At 45.6% G+C, this 19,227-nt stretch overlaps 1 protein-coding gene and 1 long non-coding RNA gene across 4 annotated transcripts in view; one reads left to right on the top strand and one right to left on the bottom strand.

Annotated features, from left to right (window-relative positions):
• Nucleotides 1-5,481, bottom strand: part of elk4 (ETS transcription factor ELK4) — a 61,987-nt gene extending 56,506 nt beyond the window's left edge. Inside the window, exons 1-2 of one of the 3 annotated variants that reach the window (XM_080209728.1) lie at nucleotides 5,395-5,481; nucleotides 4,497-4,639 (exon numbers count right to left, since the gene is read on the bottom strand). The gene's annotated coding sequence lies outside the window, so the exon portion shown is untranslated. Of the gene's footprint in view, nucleotides 1-4,496; nucleotides 5,053-5,380 lie in introns of those variants that run through there. The other 2 variants (XM_080209729.1, XR_013889216.1) reach the window with 2 other exon arrangements.
• LOC145356823 (uncharacterized) overlaps nucleotides 5,213-19,227 on the top strand; it is a 146,044-nt gene continuing 132,029 nt past the window's right edge. Inside the window, exon 1 of the long non-coding RNA XR_013889217.1 lies at nucleotides 5,213-5,364. This is a non-coding gene — a long non-coding RNA (uncharacterized LOC145356823). The remainder of the gene's footprint in view (nucleotides 5,365-19,227) is intronic.

Here is a 19,227-nt window from a genome sequence, read left to right as displayed (position 1 = left end):
AGGAATAGAGGAAATCTGGAACTCTCTCCATCAAACCAGGGATCAACTGATAATGTCAATACTGAGTTTGTGTGATGCATCTTAGATAAGTCTTGAAGAAGGGTCAAGGGAGGATTCTGATGGATATCACATGGGTCATGAACAGCCAAGAGGGCAAACGAATGGCTGTTGGAGAAAGCTGTGTTAAGAGGAGCTTGTCTAAGGCACAGAGACAGGGACCTGGGTTCAATACCCAGCTCGGGTCACTGTCTGTGTGGAGTCTGCACGTCCTCCCTCTGTCTACATGGGTTTCCTCTGGGCGCTCCGGTTTCCTCCCACTGTGCAAAGATGTGCGGGTTAGGTTGATTGGCCATGTTAAATTGACCCGTAGTGTCAAGGGGATTAGCTAGGGTAAATGCATGAGGTTATGGGGATAGGACCTGGGTAGGATTGTGGTCGATGCAGACTCGATGGGCAGAGTGGCCTTCTCCTGCACCACAGCGATTCTCTATCGAGGAAACTCGCATATTTTGGATAAATGAATTTAAATTTGGGTGGATTTTATGACCTCATTCGGGTGAGATTATGAAATCCTGCCCGAGGCCAATGGAGATTTCTGTTCGGGGAACCTCGCCTGTCCTGATTCCGGGGCGGGTGAGATGGTAGAGTATTAGGCCCATGCGAACAGGAGGGGGGAGTGTTTGTAAAAAGTGGTGACGTCAAGCAGAACATCTTGAGAACATGCAACGAGGAAGGTCCAAGACGGCAGGAGGGGATAATGTCGGAATATGAACTGGCCTGTCTTTGGAACAGGTAGTGGATGCAGCAGAGAATAGAAATCAGTCCAGAAAGATTATCCATAGACCGGACAAGATTCAGAGTGAGGACAGATGAAAGAAGAGAGATTAGGATTTATGGTGCAAGGGTGGATAAGTGGAATTGAGTTACAGATCAGGCAGGATCTAATCAAATGGTTAGGAAGGATAACTGATTGGTATGCTCCTGTTCCAATACATTTTCCTGTTCTTTACCCACTTCTCTTTATTCTTGGCTTCACACTTTCACTGGGAGAATATTCACTTGCACACAAATAGACACTAACAAATCTTTGTTTGTGATAATTAACACCCTTGAAATGCATTCCCCCCGATATTTTAGCTCAATCTCTGAACCATTTATATTTGAAACTTGCTTTAAGACAGCAGCAGGGACAAGCCAGGCAGACAGGTTAGGCAAACAGCTATTGGTGAGGCAGAATTGGACAATGAATCTAAGAGTGAGGACCACCTATTGTATTGAGTGCATATCCTGGCAGTGTTGTCCATGACACCTGCAAACCCACCCACTCCCTTAACGACAGCGCCAACTTCATTCTTACCGCTGTATAAATAACACAATGTTATTACTGTTAAAAATAATGAGTGTGTGGGAGTGATTACAGTGAAGATAATCCAGTCTCCAGCTTTGCTCTCTCTGTTTTCTGACAAGATTACTTTGTAACTGCTTCCCAGCCGTACCATCATTAACCATCTTATATCCTTTACATGTTCCTCCTCCTCCTCATTGTTGTGCCTGGTGTGGCCCCCGGCCTTGATGACATTTCAGGGCACTGGGGCACCAATGTGTCAACTGAACTGAACGTTACCACCAACAGGTTAATAGCAAAGCTACTCCACAAGAGCAAAAAGTACAACTCGGTGGCCCAGTGGTTAGCACTGCTGCCTCATGGTGCCAGGGACCAGGGTTCGATTCCTGGTTTGGGTCACTATCTGTGTGGATTTTCTCTCCTTGTCCGTGTGGGATTCCCCCCATACTCTGAAAGACGTGCTGGTTAGGGTGCATTGACCTGAACAGGCACCAGACTGTGGCGACGAGGGGATTTTCGCAGTAACTTCATTGCAATGTTAATGTCAGCCTTATTTGTGAGTAATAAATAAACTTTAACTCAAAAAGCAAACCGTTCAAATGGTCCCAGACCTCCTTAACACAGAAACTAGAAGCAGGAGTAGGCCATTCAGCCCTTCAAGCCTGCTGCACCATTCATTTTAATCATGGCTGATCATCGAATTCAATATCCTGATCCCCACTTCCTCCCATATCCTTTGATCCCTTTTGCCTCAAGAGCAATATCTAATTTCTTCTTGAAATCACACAATGTTTTGGTTTCAATTATATTCTGTGGTAATGAATTCCACACATTCGCCACCCTCTGGGTGAAGAAATCTCTCCTCACCTCAACCCTATAAGGTTTATCCCTTATCCTCAAACCATAACCCCTAGTTCTGGACTCTCCCACCATCAGGAACACTCTTTCTGAACCTACTCTATCTAATCCTGTTAGGATTTTATAAGTTTCCCTGAGATCCCCTTTCACTCTTCTAAACTCCAGTGAATATAACCTTAACTGACTCAGTCTCTCCTCATGTGACAGACCTGTCATCCCAGGAATCAGCCTGGTAAACCTTTGCTGCACTCCCTCTATAGCAAGGATATTGTTCCTCAGACAAGGAGAGCAAAACTTCACACGATACTCCAGGTGTGGTCTCACCAACACCCCGGAACAATTTCCTGGGGAGGCAATGGCCTACTGGTATTATTAGACTATTAATCCAGAAACTCAGTTGAAGCTCTGGGGGGCCTGGGTTTGAATCCTGCCACGGCAGCTGGTGGAATTTGAATTAAATTTTAAAAAATCTGGAATTAAGAATCTACTGATGGCCATGAAGCTATTGTCATAAAAACCCCATCTGGTTCACTAATGCTCTTTGGGGAAGGAAATCTGCTGTCCTTACTTGATCTGGCCTACATGTGATTCCAGAGCCACAGCAATGTGGTTGAGTCTCAACTGCCCTCGGGCAACTAGGGATGGACAATAAATGCTGGCAGCCAGCAGCACCCAAGACCCACAAACGAATCAAAAAAAATAAGCCACTGTTACATGCTCCCCCCACAACTGTGTTTTCCCCAAACATTCGAGCGAGGGAAGTGAGGGCCAATGGGTTATTTGTCTGCCAACTGTAGCTAGATAGTGGCACTCTGAGTCATGAGATTTTGGGTTCAATTCCAGGATTTTGAGCACAAATACAGTGGATGTAAATGATCCCATTTGAGGAATAGCAGGAGCATTCTCCCTGGTGCACTGGCCAAAGCTTTATCCCTACGTGAACAGATTACCTGGCTGTTATCAGTTTGTGGCAGCTTGCTGTGCACACAATTGACTGCTGCAATTCCAATGTGACAACAAAGACTGTACATCAAAGTATTTCATTGTTTAAAGTTTATTTAATCGTGCCACAAGTAGGGTTCCATTAACACTGCAATGAAGTTATTGTGAAAATCCCTGAGTCGCTACACTGTTTGGATACACCGAGGGAGCATTTAGCACGGCCAGTGCACTTAACCACAGTGGCACACTGCTGCCTCACAGCACCAGGGAGGCGGGTTTGATTCCCGGTTTGAGTCACTGAATGTGCAGAGTTTGCTCATTCTCCCCGTGTCTGCATGGGTTCCCTCCGGGTGCTCCGGTTTCCGAGCACAGTCTGAAAAATGTGCTGGTTAGACGCATTGAATTCGAACAGGCGCTGGAGTGTGGCGACAAGAGGGATTTCACAGTAACTTCATTGCAGTGTTAATGTAAGCCTTTTTTGTGACTAATGAACATTTAAACTAATACCATGCCTTTTTGGGAGGAAACCCACGCAGACACGGGGAGAACGTGCACGCTCCACACAGGCAGTGACCCAAGCCGGGGATCGAATTCGGGAACTGTGAGGCAGCAGTTGCTAACCATTGTGTCGCCCCTACCGAATATAAAAATGCTTCGAGACATCCAATGGTCGTGAAAGGCGCTATATTAATGTAAGTCGCCTTGTTCGAGTGTGGAACTTCAAAACTCAATTCTACTCTCACTCCAGCCCTGTCCACACACCCACTTCCCAGCAGCAATAAGCAATCAGCAGCAGTAATCCTGGTTGGTGCCGATCCCTCGCCCAGGGCCAACGAAGTCAACTGTAAACAGCCACAACTGTTGGCCCCGGGTTCCTTCAGAAGGTGGGGGGAGATCCACTCTCCCTCCTCCACGGCTAGGGTGGGGAGAAAGGAGCAGGAAGCGATTAGATTAAAAACACGACTAAATAACTGCAGATTCCACCCCAGGCCTAAGGAAAGGCCCTGCGAGAGTTTACACAAGAGAGAGAGAGAGACAGAGATTCATTTAAGTACAGCCTGTCTCTTTAATCATTTATCTGTAATCCCGTTACTAAACCCCCAGCATCACCCTCTGATTTCACATCAGAATTTTTGCTTGTTTTCCTGCAGTCATTTGTCAAAAAAAACCCTTTTTAATTAACTCTCCACTTCACATAGAAGTCGACAGCTGGACTCGATTTCGCTACATCCGCTGGCTCGATACATTGTAACCCATGATTATGAAATGTTGCTACAAATTAACCAAGAACAATAGAGAAAAGGAAACAATGTTGCAAGGGGACAAGGAAAATAGATACAAATCCACTCACCCCCAACTCCAGCGAGCCTGTGTGCGAATTCCAGGAGCGGCAGTTCCAGGGTGATCATGCTATTAATATTAACATCAAATCAAAACAATGCCGTTCCCGATCACAGGAATCCTTCTCCGGCCGCCTTACTGGAGCCTGGGGGGCTGGAGAGGAAGAAGGGGGAGAGAGAGGAGGTGAGAGCCGCATTTCCTCTCCGCCTTGTGAGTGGGGAGCTCCGGGCTCTCCCGCACCCAGCCTCCCAGCAGTTTCATGTCGGCCAATTTCCTTCCCCGCCTGCACCTCCACCTTGTCAATTTCACTGGGGTTTCCTGTCACTTCGGGGTTTCCTCCAGCCTCCCTCAGTGTGGCTCCCTCAGCCCTGCCCTGGTCTGTGTGTGTGTGTTCGTGTGTCTGTCAGTAGTGTGTTTCTATATGTGTGTCTCTGTGTGTGTCTGTCTCTTGTGTGTGTCTGTGTGTTTGTGTCTCTATGTGTGTGTGTGTCTGTGGCTCTGTGTGTGTCTCTATCTCTGTTTGTGTCTGTGTGTCTATGTGTGTCTGTGTCTCTCTGTGTGTCTGATCTTCAGCACCCTCACAGCAGATCTCTCCCCACCCCTCCCCCCAGCTCCCCCACCAGTAACCCCCACTCCCCCCCCGCCCCCCAGGACGGACAGACACGCTTCACAATCCCCGACTCCCTAACCCCCTCCTTGTAGCTGTTTCCCCCCCCCCCTCACACACACACACACACACACACACTGCCTTCCCCACCCCTCCTGTCTCCCGATCGCTTTCCTTTCGCTTTCTGGGAACTGTCAGCCTGTCTGCGGGTGTCCGCGCCGTCCTAGAGAGAGACACGTGTTTCGCCCTGGATTTTGATGCAAAGGAACAGGTTAGGAAGAAAATACCTTGTGATATTTACCGAGTTAAAGTCTAAACCGCTGGCGTGGCATTCCCCTGCGGTCGAAACGGAGGCAACACCGCAAGACCCGGGGTTCTGTCGTCTAGAAATGCGGTAAGAAGTCTCACAACACCAGGTTAAAGTCCAGGTTGGACTTTAACCTAGTGTTATGAGACTTCTCACTATGTTTACCCCAATCCATCGCCGGCATCTCCACACCATGTCTAGAAATACGAACAGGGGTGAGCTTCCAGATGGAAGTCTTTAAAATTATGGAGGGTTTGATTGGATAGAGTCATAGAATCCCTACAGTGCAGAAGGAGGCCATTCGACCATCGAGTCTGTACTGACAATAATCCCACCCAGACCTTATCCCCTTAACCCCAGGTGTTTATCCTGCTAATCCCTCTGACAATACAGGGCAATTTAGCATAGCCAGATCCATCTAACCCGCACATCTTTGGACTATGGGAGGAAACCGGAGCACCCAGAGGAAACCCACGCAGACACGGGGAGAATGTGCAGACTCCGCACAGACAATGAACTGAGGTCGGGAATTGAACCGGGTCCGTGGCACTGTGAGGCAGCAGTGCCATCCCTGGAATATTGGAAGGGGAAAAAAATAGGGGGCTGTGGGGGGGAAAGCAGCACGGTGGGATTTCTAACTGGGTTCAATGCAGAGTTCACATGGTTGGGCTGAATGGCCTCCCCCTGTGCTTTCTTTTATTCATTCTTGGGATGTGACTACCCCTGGTGCTGGTCTTGCCCTTGAGAAGGTGGTGATGAGTTGCCTTCTTGAACTGCTGCTGCGGTCCCTGAGGTGTAAGTACACCCACTTTGCTGTTAGGGAGGGAGTTCCAGTGTTTTGACCCAGCGTCAGTGAAGGAATATATTTCCAAGTCAGGATGGTAAGCAAGTTGGAGGCCAACTTGCCAGTGGTGGCGTTCTCAGATACCTGCTGTCCTTGTTCTCCTTGATTATTTATTAGTCACAAGAAGGCTTCCATTAACATTGCAGTGAAGTTACAGTGAAAATGTGGTAAAATTATGGTCGGTGCAGACTCAGTGGATCAAATGGCCTCCTTCTGCACTGTCGGGATTGTATGAAAATCCCCTAGTCGCCACACTCCGGCACCTCTTCGGGTACACTGAGAGAGAATTTAGCACAGCCAATGCATCAAACCAGCACACCTTCCGGAACTGTGGGGGGAAACCGGAGCATCTGAAGGAAACCCACGCCGACACGGGGAGAATGTGCAGGCAGTGAACTGAGGCCAGGAATGGAACCCGAGTCCCTGGCGCTGTGAGGCAGCAGTGCTAACCACTGTGCCACCATGCTGCCCTTGTTGCACAATTCCCAGCTCTGACCTGCTGTTGCAGGAAATGTATATGGCTGGTGGAATTCCGTTTCTGGTCAGCGATAATGCCCAGGCTATTGATGTTGGGAATTCCAGTGATGATAATGCCACTGTCTCCCCATGCTCTCCCCTACAAGGCTCTAGTGAATAACATGGGTGCATTTAAGAAGCTAGATAAACACTTAACGGAGAAAGGAACAGAATGATATGTTAATTGTGTTTCTGAAATAGGCGAAAGCATAGGCACTAGCCTGGGCAGGTTGGGCTGAATGGCCTGTTTCTGTGCAGTGTGTGTTATGGAATCCCAAACAAACGAACAAACAGGGAGGGCTGTCAAACCAGTTTGTTAAGCTTTGGAAAGCTAATCTCAAGTGACAGCACAGTGGATGGATGTGTGGCCATCGTGTGTGTACATGCCTTCTGCAAGAGCTACCCACTTATTAAAAATACTTGCATTGACATAGAATAGAACAGAACAGATTCCCTGCAGTGCAGAAGAAGGCCATTTGGCCCATCAAGTCTGCACCAACCACAATCCCACTCAGGCCCTATCTCCATAATCCCATACATTTACCCTTGCTAGTCCCCCGACACTAACAGCCCATCTAACCTGTACACCTTTGGATCTTTGGAGCATCCGGTGGAAATCCACATAAACATGGGGAGAATGTGCAAACTCCACACAGTCACTCAATTGAACCTGGGTCCCTGGCACTGTGAGGCAGCAATGCTAACCACTGTGCCACTCTCAAAGCACCTTTAATGTAGGGGGATAGGGGATGATCAAAGGAAATCATAAACATACATTTTCTGAAGGCACTTCCACAGCAGATCATTAGCATAAATTTGAGATAATCTTGTAACAATGATGGAACATTGACTGAGCATTGACAGAGCATGTCAATGTTTGAGAATGAGTGGTTAGAGAATGTTTGAGATCAGTTTTCTGGGAATATATCTCTGGTTTTCTTTGGGTGAGATATTTCCAGGAATGGGCAAAAGGGTGGGAAAAGTGGCATTGAAGGTGCTGACGGCAATGGGATCTTTCTCTGCCACAAATTCTGGGATTTTGAAATAAAAGCTTCACCCATCCAGTCAAATGATGGCGGGACAACAACTGATTCTGGGCTCCACCAGTAACTTAGTTAGCTGACAACTGGGGCCCCAGCACAGAGAGAGAGAATAGGAGTTACCGCCCCTGACAGGGCAATGCCAGAGGTCAGTGCTGGGGACAGTATCCAGGCATGTCCTTCTTCTACCTGAACTTTGCACTCACCTGAGCTCCCCTGGGAGGTCTGCTTGCCAGGTACAAGCCTTGGGAGACCAGATGTGATTTACACTGGGCTGTCTTCACACTGACGTGGGTGGACTTTCTGATGGGGGTGGGGGGTATGATTCAGGCTCAAAAGCCTGATCATCATTGGATGGCATGGTGGCACAGTGGTTAGCATTGCTGCCTCACAGCACCAGGGACCCATGTTCAATTCCAGCCTTGGGTGACTGTCTCTGTAGGCTTTGCATGTTCTCCCCATGTCTGCATGGGTTTCCCCAGGTGCTCCAGTTTCCATCCACAGTCCAAAGATGTGCAGGTTAGGTTGATTGGCCATGCTAAATTGACTCTAGTGTCAGGGGATTAGCAGGGTAAATATGTGGGGTTACGGGGATGGGGCCTGGGTGGGATTGTGGTTGATGCAGACTCGATGGGCTGAATGGCCTCCTTCTGCATTGTAGGATTCTACGATTATGTATAAATGTATTCAAATTCAGTTAAAGAATGTTTAAAATTTATTGATCAGTAGGCTTAAATTAACACTGCAATAAAATTTCTATGAAAAATCCCCGAGGTGTCACACTCTGGCACCTGTTTGGGTACACTGATGGAGAATTTAGCATGGTCAATGCACCTAACCAGCACGTCTTTTGGACTATGGGACGAAATCGGACCACCCGGAGGAAACCCACGCAGTCACGGGGAGAACGTGCAGAATGATATTCTCAATGCTGAATGTTGGGAAACATGTCTGAGGAGACAATTGTGTTACACGTTTACACTGATATAAAATGCGGTTCTGTAGTTCTCGTGATATTTTCCGCTCCCACTGCTGAACCTGCCCAATGTGGTCAGGAGCGGAAAATCCAGTCGCTCTTTTTCAGTATCAGTCAGGGATGGTTATTTTGCCTCTGAGTCGTGGGGTGGCTTGGTGGCACAGTGGTTAGCACTGCTGCCTCACAGCGCCAGGGACCCGGGTTCAATTCTGGCCAAATAGAATAAAAACATTTATCCCTTAACCAGCATCACCAAAATATGTTATCTTATTTCTTTTTTACGGAATCTTTCAGTGTATAAATAGATTGCCACCTTTCCTACATCACATCCACTTCTGGCTTGGATCAGCATCTGTGCACATTCTCCCCGTGTCTGTGTGGGTTTCCTCTGGGCATTGCGGTTTCCTCCCACAGTCCAAAGATGTGCAGATTTGGTTGATGGACCATGCTAAATTGTCACTTAGTGTCAGGGGATTAGCAGGGTAAATAAGGGTTATGGGAATAGGGCCTGAACGGGATTGTGACTGGTACAGACTCGATGGACCGAATAGCCTCCTTCTGCACTGTAAGATTCTATCAGTCAGAAAGTCGTGCATTTCAGACCCACTCCAGGAGCTGAGTATGAGTAAAGCTCACACTGCAGTCCCTGCTGCATTATTTGAGGTGCTATCTTTTGGATAAACCCTGTCTGCTTCTCAGGTGCATGTCGAAGATCCCACTGGCTCCATTCGATGAAGAGCCAGGTTGGCCCGGTTAATAATTATCACTCAGTCCATAGCAAGCACTAGAGTGAATTATCCGGTCAGAATCTCATCACTGTGCTTGGGATCTTGCTGTGTGCCAATTGGTTTCTACATTTCCTACATCACAGTAGTGGATACATTTTGCAATACTTTATTTTGATTTGATTTATTATTGTCACATGTATTAACATACAATGAAAAGTATTGTTTCTTGCGTGCTCTACAGGCAAAGCATACTGTACATAGAGAAGGAAATGAAAGAGTGCAGAATGTAGTGTTACAGTCATAGTTAGAGTGTAGATAAAGATTAACTTAGTGTGAGGCAGGTCCATTCAAAAGTCTGATGGCAGCAGGGAAGAAGCCGTTCTTGAGTCGGTTAGTATGTGACCTCAGACTTTTGTATCTTTTTCCCCACAGAAGAAGGTGGAAGAGAGAATGTCCAGGATGTGTAGGGGTCCTTAATTATGCTGGCTGCTTTGCTGAGGCAGCGGGAAGTGTAGACAGAGTCAATGGATGGGAGGCTGGTTTGCGTGATGGATTGGGCTGCGTTCACGACCTTTTGTAGTTCCTTGTGGTCTTGGGCAGAGCAAGACCTGTACCAAGCTGTGATACAACCAGAAAGAATGCTTTCTATGGTGCATCTGTAAAAGTTGGTGAGAGTCGCAGCTGACATACCAAATTCTATAGTCTTCTGAGAAAGTAGAGGCGTTGGTGGGCTTTCTTAACTATAGTGTCAGCATGGAGGATGCCAAATCCTTGCTGTGTACCAATTGGCTGCTACATTTCCTACATCCCAAGAGTGGCTACATTTTGAAATACTTTACTGGTGGGGATAACGTGCTTTGGGATGTCTTGTGGTCATGGAAGGTGGGATATGGATGCAAGTCTTCTTTTCTGTTCTTCACCCACTGGTTGACGGTTTAAGAAGCCCATCTTCAGGGTAACTCAGCGAGGGCAGTTAATGCTGGCCTCGTCAAGAACCCCCACAACCTGAGAGTGAAATTTAAAGAATCTTACTGGAGTGAATGGCCTTCTGTTCCTCTTGAAAATGAAACTAGCAGTTTCAAGGATAAAGCCCTTGTGAAAGTTCCCTCCTATTGATAAGACTGTCATTTAAGGCAGTGTTTTTCTAAGTGGGGGCTTGCGATTTGCGGGTGGGTCGCAAGATGTTTAAAAATGGGTCACCAGAAATGAACCCTAAAGATCTCCTGACCTTTTTTCCCATCTCTCCTCTGTGTAAACTCCTGCTGCAGTACCGTGTATGACCACACGAGGCAGAGTAAACAGGTCAACACACCCTGTACTTGGCGCCAATTTTCTTTCCCCTCCCTTGGTCGCAAGGGATGGCCATTTGGTAAAAGTGGGTCACTGCAAAAAAACTGTTAAAAAACATTGCTTTAAGGGGTTAGTTTCCAATCTTTGCATGAGTGAAAACCATATCAATAAAAGCTGCATGATTATTGGCAATAGTAGAAATTGTACTGCTAACTGCAACATCATCGAATCCCTGCAGTGCAGAAGGAGGCCATTTGGCCCATTGAGCATGCAACAACAAAAGTCCCGTCCAGGCCTTAGCCTCGTAACCCTACGTATTTACCCTGCTAGTCCCCCTGACACAGAAGGGCAATTTAGCGTGGCCAATCAACCTAACCTGCACATCTTTGGAGTGTGGGAGGAAACCGGAGCACCTGGAGGAAACCCACACAGACGCGGGGAGAACATGCAAACTCCACACAGGCAGTAAGCCGAGGCCGGAATTGAACCCAGGTCTTTGGTCCTGTGAGGCTAACCACTGTGCCACCATATGTAGATGATTGTTCCACTGGTATCATTGATATCATTGATAACATTGATGTTTTAGCAATGGCTGTGCGATTGACGCTTGTGCTAGTTTCGCTTGTACCAGCAATAATTATTGTAGTAGGGCTAAACCCCGGGAGTGTGGGCTGTAGCAGGAGAGGAGTGTATAGACAGGGATAAACAGACAGCACTGTGGTATCCATACTCACTGCAGGCAGACAGGACAAAATACAAATAACTATATCTCAGGTGGCACTAAAACAATTCCACCCAGGGGTTATTGCTCCAAGGTTAAAGCAACTTTAAGAGAATTGATATCAATTTTCAAGGCTCCAAAAGGTCCAGAGGAACTATTGTGCCTCTGAAAACTTAATCAAATATCCAGGAGATCGGTCAATTAACACCCTATTGAAATCAGTTTGACAAACACAATGCCTTGACATTTATTCCCCCCACCCCCACCCCTGTCCTGACCCTTACAGCTTCTCTGTGTTTGGCCATTCACATCCTTTATTCTCTTTGTGGACGGCTATTTGCACTCTTTTCCCCTGGTTTGTGTGGCTGTGACTCATCTTTCATTCCCTCCCCCTGCAGTATAAATATTTCCCACTTTCTGTGCCTTCTAGCTTTGGACTCGAAACGTCAGCTCTTTTCTCTCCTCACAGGTGCAGCCAGACCTGCTGAGATTTTCCAGCATTTCCTCTTTTGGCCTTGACATTGTAAACAGATAGACAGGAGATGTCCAATAAGCAATCAAAGCTGAAGCACCCAAAACAATGGATGTTCATAATGTGATCAAAAACAGAACTGTAACCAATTCAAAGTAGCAAGCTGATGACCTAATCGAAATGTATAAGAATATGTAAGAACTGATGATCAGTACAGTAGCTCGGAAGCAAGCTGTAGTTATAGCCACGAGTTCTGCTCTCCCTCATGTATGTTGAATGAAGCCATTTTTGTCGAAGTTCTACATGGTCTCAGGGGCCTCAGTTTGTTCATTCCCTCCTACAGTTATGTTATTAATGGCTATGTGGATAATGGTTATGTGGGCCAAGTGGTTAGGTCAATGTCTTATTAATAGTATCATGAGTGATGATGGCATGAGTGATGGTTATTGAAGCTTGTAATTGGCTCAGTATTGCTGTTTTTTCTGAAGGTACCACATCTGCTGTATCGGCTAATCAATCCCTCATGGTTCAGGCTGATCTCAGGAGGGAAGTTTTTTTTCCCAAGATGGCACTGGAGTGAGGCAACTTCTTGCAAGCTGTGCCCAGCATACCATCTAATTCTATCTTTTACTCTCATTCAATGCTTCTAAAACTTAATTCTAACTCTTTTAAACTCTCTGACAATTCTTTAATTCAATATCTTACATTCTCTCTTCCACTGTGATGACTTCAGCCAGGCTAATGAGGTTGGCTTGCTTGAGTATAAACTACCTGATGAGTCTTAGCTTTGACGTAGTGATACAATGGTATTGTCACTGGACTAGTAAAACAGAGACACAGGGTGATGCTTTGGAGATCTGGGCTCGAAACTCACCATGGCAGATGATGAAATTTGAATCCAATTTTACCCCGATAACCACATTTTGATTTAATGTTTTAAGTTTCCTTTCGACCTTGTTTTTGGGGAGCTGCCCTTTTTAATTTGTCCCTTAGTTAATTTGAGCAATTTATTTGGTTGGTATTAAGAGAGATATCTGATGAATCCTAATTGATGGCTGAATCAGGGAGCCTTATGCTCCCTATTTAAAGCAGGTGTGTCAGACTCCCAGCCTGCATTCAGCAGGGGGCAACTGGAGACCTGGCTGTATACAGATGTATGGTGTAAATAAAGTAACTTGGTGACGGGACTTTTGCCTCTGTGGAGTTATTATGCCCACCTTCTTCCTTCAGGACAAAAATGCAAAAGTCTGAGGTCACGTACCAACCAACTCAAGGACAGCTTCTTCTCTGCTGCCATCAGATTTTTGAATGGACCTACCTCACATTAATTTGATACAATACATTCTCTCCTTTCCTTCTCTATGAACGATATGCTTTGTCTGTAGAGCGCGCAAGAAACAATACTTCTCACTGTATATTAATACATGTGACAATAATAAATCAAATCAAATCAAAAAGATGAAGAGCTGAGTAACACCGAGAGACATATTCATACAGGTCTAGAATGTCTATTCCACTCAGAATATTAGCAATGAGTTAACATTGCAGCTTGAATTCAAAATTAAAATATCACTGCACGTTGGACAGTGTGAGCCATGGCTTTCTGAGTTATTTTTTATCAGTTCCTGTACCGGTCAGCTCCACCTGCATTGTCCTACAACAGCAGAAACCATCCTCCTCCCACCTACTCCTCTTTGTGTCAAACAAATGATCTCCTGCCATCTCCTGTATATCTCACAGCCACATGGCAAGATAATATCCACCATCGTCACTTGGGTGGAAAGTTACCAGAGTGAAATCTGGAAGCACTTTTTCATGCTTTTTTTTTATTCATCCATGGGACATGAGCATCGCTGCCTGGGCCACCATTTATTGCCCAACCCTAGTTGTCCTTGAACTGAGTGTCTCACTCAACCATTTCAGAGGGCAGTTGAGACTCAACCACATTGCTGTGGCTCTGGAGTCACGTTTAGGCCAGACCGATAAAGGATGGCAGATTTCCTTCCCTCAAGGACATTAGTGAACCAGATGGGATTTTTCTGACAATTGACAATGGCTAAAGTTTTTTAAAAGTTTATTTATTAGTGTCACAGGTAACACATTAACACTGCAATGAAGTTACTGAAAAAAAACCCCTAGTCTCCACACTCTGGCACCTGTTCGGGTACACTGAGAGAGAGTTTAGCATGGCTAATGCACCTAACCAGCACATCTTTTGCTCTGTGGGAGGAAACCAGAGCACCCGGAGGAAACCCATGCAGATACAGGGCAAATGTGGCAGAGTCCCCACAGCCAGTGACCTAAGCCAGGAATCAAACCCAGGTTCCTGGTGCTATGAGGCAGCAGTGCTAACCAGTGTACCACCGTGCTGTTTCATGATTATCAGTAGATTCTTAATTCCAGTTTTTTTTCATTGAATTCCAATCCCACCAGCTGCCATGGCAGAGAAATATGTACATCTAAGGCTTTTTTTCCCCTGAACCGTGTACACTATAGGATGCAAAGGAAAGCTCCCTCTACACTGCTGCTCCCGAGTGTCAAATTAACCATGGTTTTGTGACCACTGGGAACCTTTTTATTTCATCACACATGGGCATCTGGCTGACCAGCATTTATTGCCCATCCCTTGTTGCCCGCAGGTAATTGAGAGTCAACCACATTGCTGTGCCTCTGGAGTCACATGTTGGCCAGACCAGGTAAAGACGGCAGATTTGCTTCCCAAAAGGATTGGATTTTCTAACAATCGACAATGGTTTCATGGTCATCAGCAGACTCTTAATTCCAGATACTTCTTTAAAAAATTCAAATTCCACCATTTGCTGTGGCGGGATTCGAACATGGGTTGCCAGAACATTAGTTGGATTAATAGCCTCGCAATAATAGCACTCGGCCACAAGTGGAGGTGATGAATTATACCTCATCACCTCCACTTAAAAGAGGTATAACTAATATCAGTCCATGTATAATAGGATGCTGCAAACCCAAACTTCATATTTTTTTTTAAAGGACGCTTCTTTCCATAGTTGTATAATGTCAGTGCTGTTACAGTGTGATGTGTAAGGGGCCAACAATCTCTTTGTCAGTAAACTTTAATGGATAAACCAGTTCTTGGAAATATGCATTGACTGGGAGGCTTAACTTGGCAGCTGGGCCAGTTGAGATATCTTAACTGACATCAGTGAGGGTTCCACATTCTTGTATCAGAGGTGCTGTAAGTTGAGCAATAAACAGTAAGAGATTAAGAGCAGAATGCAAGGAAAAGTCGTGTCTGACAAATTTATTGGAGTTCTATGAGGATGTGTCTAGGGCGGTGGATAGAGGAGAGCCGGTGGATGTGGTGTTTCTTGATTTTCAGAAGGCGTTTGATAAGGTGCCGCACAAGAGGTTATTACAGAAGGTAAGGGGGAATGGAGTTGGGGGTAAGGTGTTAGCATGGATAGGGGATTGGCTGTCAAATAGGAGGCAGAGAGTGGGGGTCAATGGGTGCTATTCGGATTGGTGGTTGGTGACTAGTGGAGTGCCCCAGGGGTTGGTGCTGGGGCCTCAGCTATTTATCATTTATATAGATGATCTGGAGGAGGGAACCGAGTGTATGGTGTCGAAATTTGCTGATGACACCAAGATTGGTGGAACGGCAAATTGTGCGGAAGGTGTGGAAAGTCTGCAGAAGGATCTAGATAGGCTGGGCGAATGGGCCAGGAACTGGCAAATGGAATTTAATGTTGGCAAGTGTGAAGTTGTCCACTTTGGTAGGAATAATGGTAGGAAGGACTATTACTTACATGGTGAAAAACTGCAGCATGCGACGGTGCAGAGGGACCTCGGGGTCCTTGTGCATGAGTCGCAAAAACCCAGCCTGCAGGTGCAGCAGGTGGTCAGGAAGGCGAATGGGATGCTGGCCTTCATAGCGAGGGTGATTGAATATAAAAGTAGGGAGGTCTTGCTGCAACTGTACAGGGCACTGGTGAGGCCGCAGCTGGAGTACTGTGTGCGGTTTTGGTCGCCGCACTTACGCAAGGATATTTTGGCCTTGGAGTGAGTGCAGAGGAGGTTTACTAGGCTGATGCCGGAGTTGAGGGGGTTGAGCTATGAGGAGAGGCTGAATAAACTAGGCTTGTACTTGTTAGAGTTTAGAAGAATGAGGGGAGATCTCGTTGAGACGTATAAGATGATGAATGGGATGGATAGGATAGAGGTGGAGAGGCTCTTCCCACTCAGAAAGGACAGTAGGACTAGAGGGCACAGCCTTAAGATAAAGGGGGGGGTGGTTTAGAACGGAGTTGAGGAGGAACTTCATCACTCAAAGGGTGGTGAATCTCTGGAATTCTCTGCCCGTTGAAGTGGTGGAGGCTGCCTCGCTAAATATATTTAAGACACGAGTTGATAGGTTTTTGATAGGCAAGGGGATTAAGGGTTATGGGGAGAGGGCAGGAAGGTGGGGAGAGGGCGGGAAGGTGGAACTGAGACACGACAGATCAGCCATGATCTTATTGAATGGCGGGCAGGCTTGAACGGCTAGATGGCCTACTCCTGCTTCTATTTCTTATGTCCTTATGTAAAACTCCTTTGCCCTCCTGGAACTGTGAGAATCCCCTCCAGGGTTATTTGTTGAAGCACGGAGGAAGTAGTGGCATAGTGGTATTGGCATTGCATTGGAAATCCAGAGACCCAGGGTAATACTCTGCGGACCCGGGTTCAAATCCCACCACAGCAGATGGTGAAATTTGAATTCAATAAAAAAGTCTGGAATTAACAGTCTAATGATGACCACAAAACCATTACTGATTGTCATAAAAATGTATCTGGTTCACTAATGCCCTTACATAGGCTAGCCTACATGTCACTCCCGACCCACAACAAGGACTGTTAAATGCCCTCAGGGATGGGCAATAAATGCTGGTCCAACCAGCAATGACCACATCCCATGAACAAATATTAAACAAAACAAGGGCAGTGTAGTGGTTAGCACTGCTGCCTCAAAGCACCAGGGTCCCAGGTTCAGTTCCCACCTCAGGTCACTGTTTGTATGGAGTTTGCACATTTTCCTCGTGTCAGCGTGGATTTCCTCTGGGAGGCCAAGGAAGGTGTATTAATAATGCGGCCAAACAGGCTGAGTGGTTCAGCCCGCAAATCCTTTCAAATATGCCAATGGTAGGCAGTAAGAGCAGGAGAGACTCCTGGTCAGTCACACTTGCTATGGAGTGGTGCTCCATCAAACTGTAAGCCTCTGGGGATGGATTAAAATTAGACAGATGGAAACAGACAAACATCTGCCTGAAAGTTAAAGTTTATTTGTTAGTCACAAGTAAGGCTTACATTAACACTGCAGTGAAGTTACTGTGGAATTCCCCTAGTTGCCACAGTCCAGTGCCTGTCTGGGTCAAAGTACCTAACCAGTACGTCTTTCAGACTATGGGAGGAAACCCATGCAAATACAGGGAGAATGTGCAGTCTCGAACACTTAGGTTGTGGTTTGATACAAAAGAATGGCTTGCTAGGCCATTTCAGAGGTCAGTTAACAGTCAAGCATGGATAATGTGATGAATCAGAGGCATTTTGGGGCTTTAGCTTTCACAAACATTAAAACTAGCACAGCAAGTGAATAAGACCCTGGAGAAAACTAACAGGATGCTAACATTTATGATAAGAAATACAGAGTTTAAGAGAGAGGTCGCAGGGAAGTGTCTGTGTTTGTGGGCTCTATGCTATAGGAAGGACATTGGGGCAATAAATTTGATTTGATTTGATTTATTATTGTCACATGTATTAACATATAATGAAAAGTATTGTTTCTTGCGCACTGTACAGACAAAGCATACCATTCATAGAGAAGGAAAGGAGAGAGTGCAGAATGTAGTGTTACAGTCATAGTTAGGGTGCAGATAAAGATCAACTTAATGCGAGGTAAGTCCATTCAAAAGCCTGACAGCAGCAGGGAAGAAAGTCCACATAAAGAAAGGAAGAAAGATATTCACTTTCCATGATCTCACACAGTCCTACGGACAGTCAATTAAGTCCTTTTGAAGTGTATTACTGTTGTAATGTAGGACATTTAATGTACATGCCTTAATTTGCTTACTGATAAACTGTAACATTCCAAAAAAGGTAACTTTGGAATTATCTGGGAAACCATAATAAAACAATGCACATTATTTTCATATAAATTATAAGTTTAAGTTATTCCTGACTAATATTTATCCCTCAATTAACATCACAGAAAACAGATGATCATATTATTACCATATTGTTGTTAATGGGAGCTTGCCATGCCCAAATTGGCCTCCATGTTTGGTGCATTACAGTAGCGGCCACACTTCAAAAAATACTTAATTAACTGTAAGGCACATCCGGTAGTTGTAACAATGCTATATAACTGCAAGTCTTTCTTTGTGTTCCTCAAGTTTTTGTCTGCACATTTTAAACTGTCTTTCCTGTTAATTTTTGATTTTTCAGTATGCAGGTGGTGGGTGACTGATAAGAACTTTTCAAAGTCACTTTGAAAAGATCAAAAGGTTTATGGTTCACATTGAAGTAGATTTATCGATTTTAGTGATATGCCTGTCGGTTTCTCTGATGGTGAACATGATCATGTGCAGATAACCTGCCTGTGCTTTGCTGATTGAGGGAACAGGATTAGCCGGGACCCAGGGAGAACTCCATCTGCTCTCAGACTCATAGAGGTTTACAGCATGGAGACAGGCCCTTCAGCCCAACTTGTCCACAGGCCTTTTTTTAACCATTCAGCTAGTCCCGATGGCCCATGTTTGGCCCATATCCCTCTATACCCATCTTACCCATGTAACTGTCTAAACGCTTCTTAAAAGACAAAATTGTACCCGCCTCTACTACTACCTTTGGCAACTTGTTCCAGACATTCACCACCCTCTGTGAGAAAAAATTGCCCCTCCGGACGCTTTTGTATCTCTCCTCTCTCACCTTAAACCTTATGCCTACTAGTTTTAGACTCCCCTATCTTTGGGGAAAGATATTGACTATCTAGCTGATCTATGCCCCTCATTATTTTGTAGACCTCTACAAGGTCACCCCTCAGCCTCCTACACTCCAGAAATAAAAGTCAATCCAGCCTCTCTTAACTCAAACCATCAAGTCCTGGTAGCATCCTGGTAAATCATTCCTGCAATCTTTCTAGATTAATAATATTCTTTCTATAATAGGGTGACCAGAACTGTACACAATATTCCACGTGTGGCCTTATCAATATCCTGTACAACTTCAACAA

The sequence above is a fragment of the Carcharhinus amblyrhynchos genome, chromosome 22, assembly GCF_965287045.1.
Source record: "Carcharhinus amblyrhynchos chromosome 22, sCarAmb.v2.hapA, whole genome shotgun sequence".
NCBI classification, from domain to species: domain Eukaryota; kingdom Metazoa; phylum Chordata; class Chondrichthyes; order Carcharhiniformes; family Carcharhinidae; genus Carcharhinus; species Carcharhinus amblyrhynchos.
The sequence above is the reverse complement of the archived record's forward strand: the minus strand, read 5'-3'. Positions and strand labels throughout refer to the sequence as shown.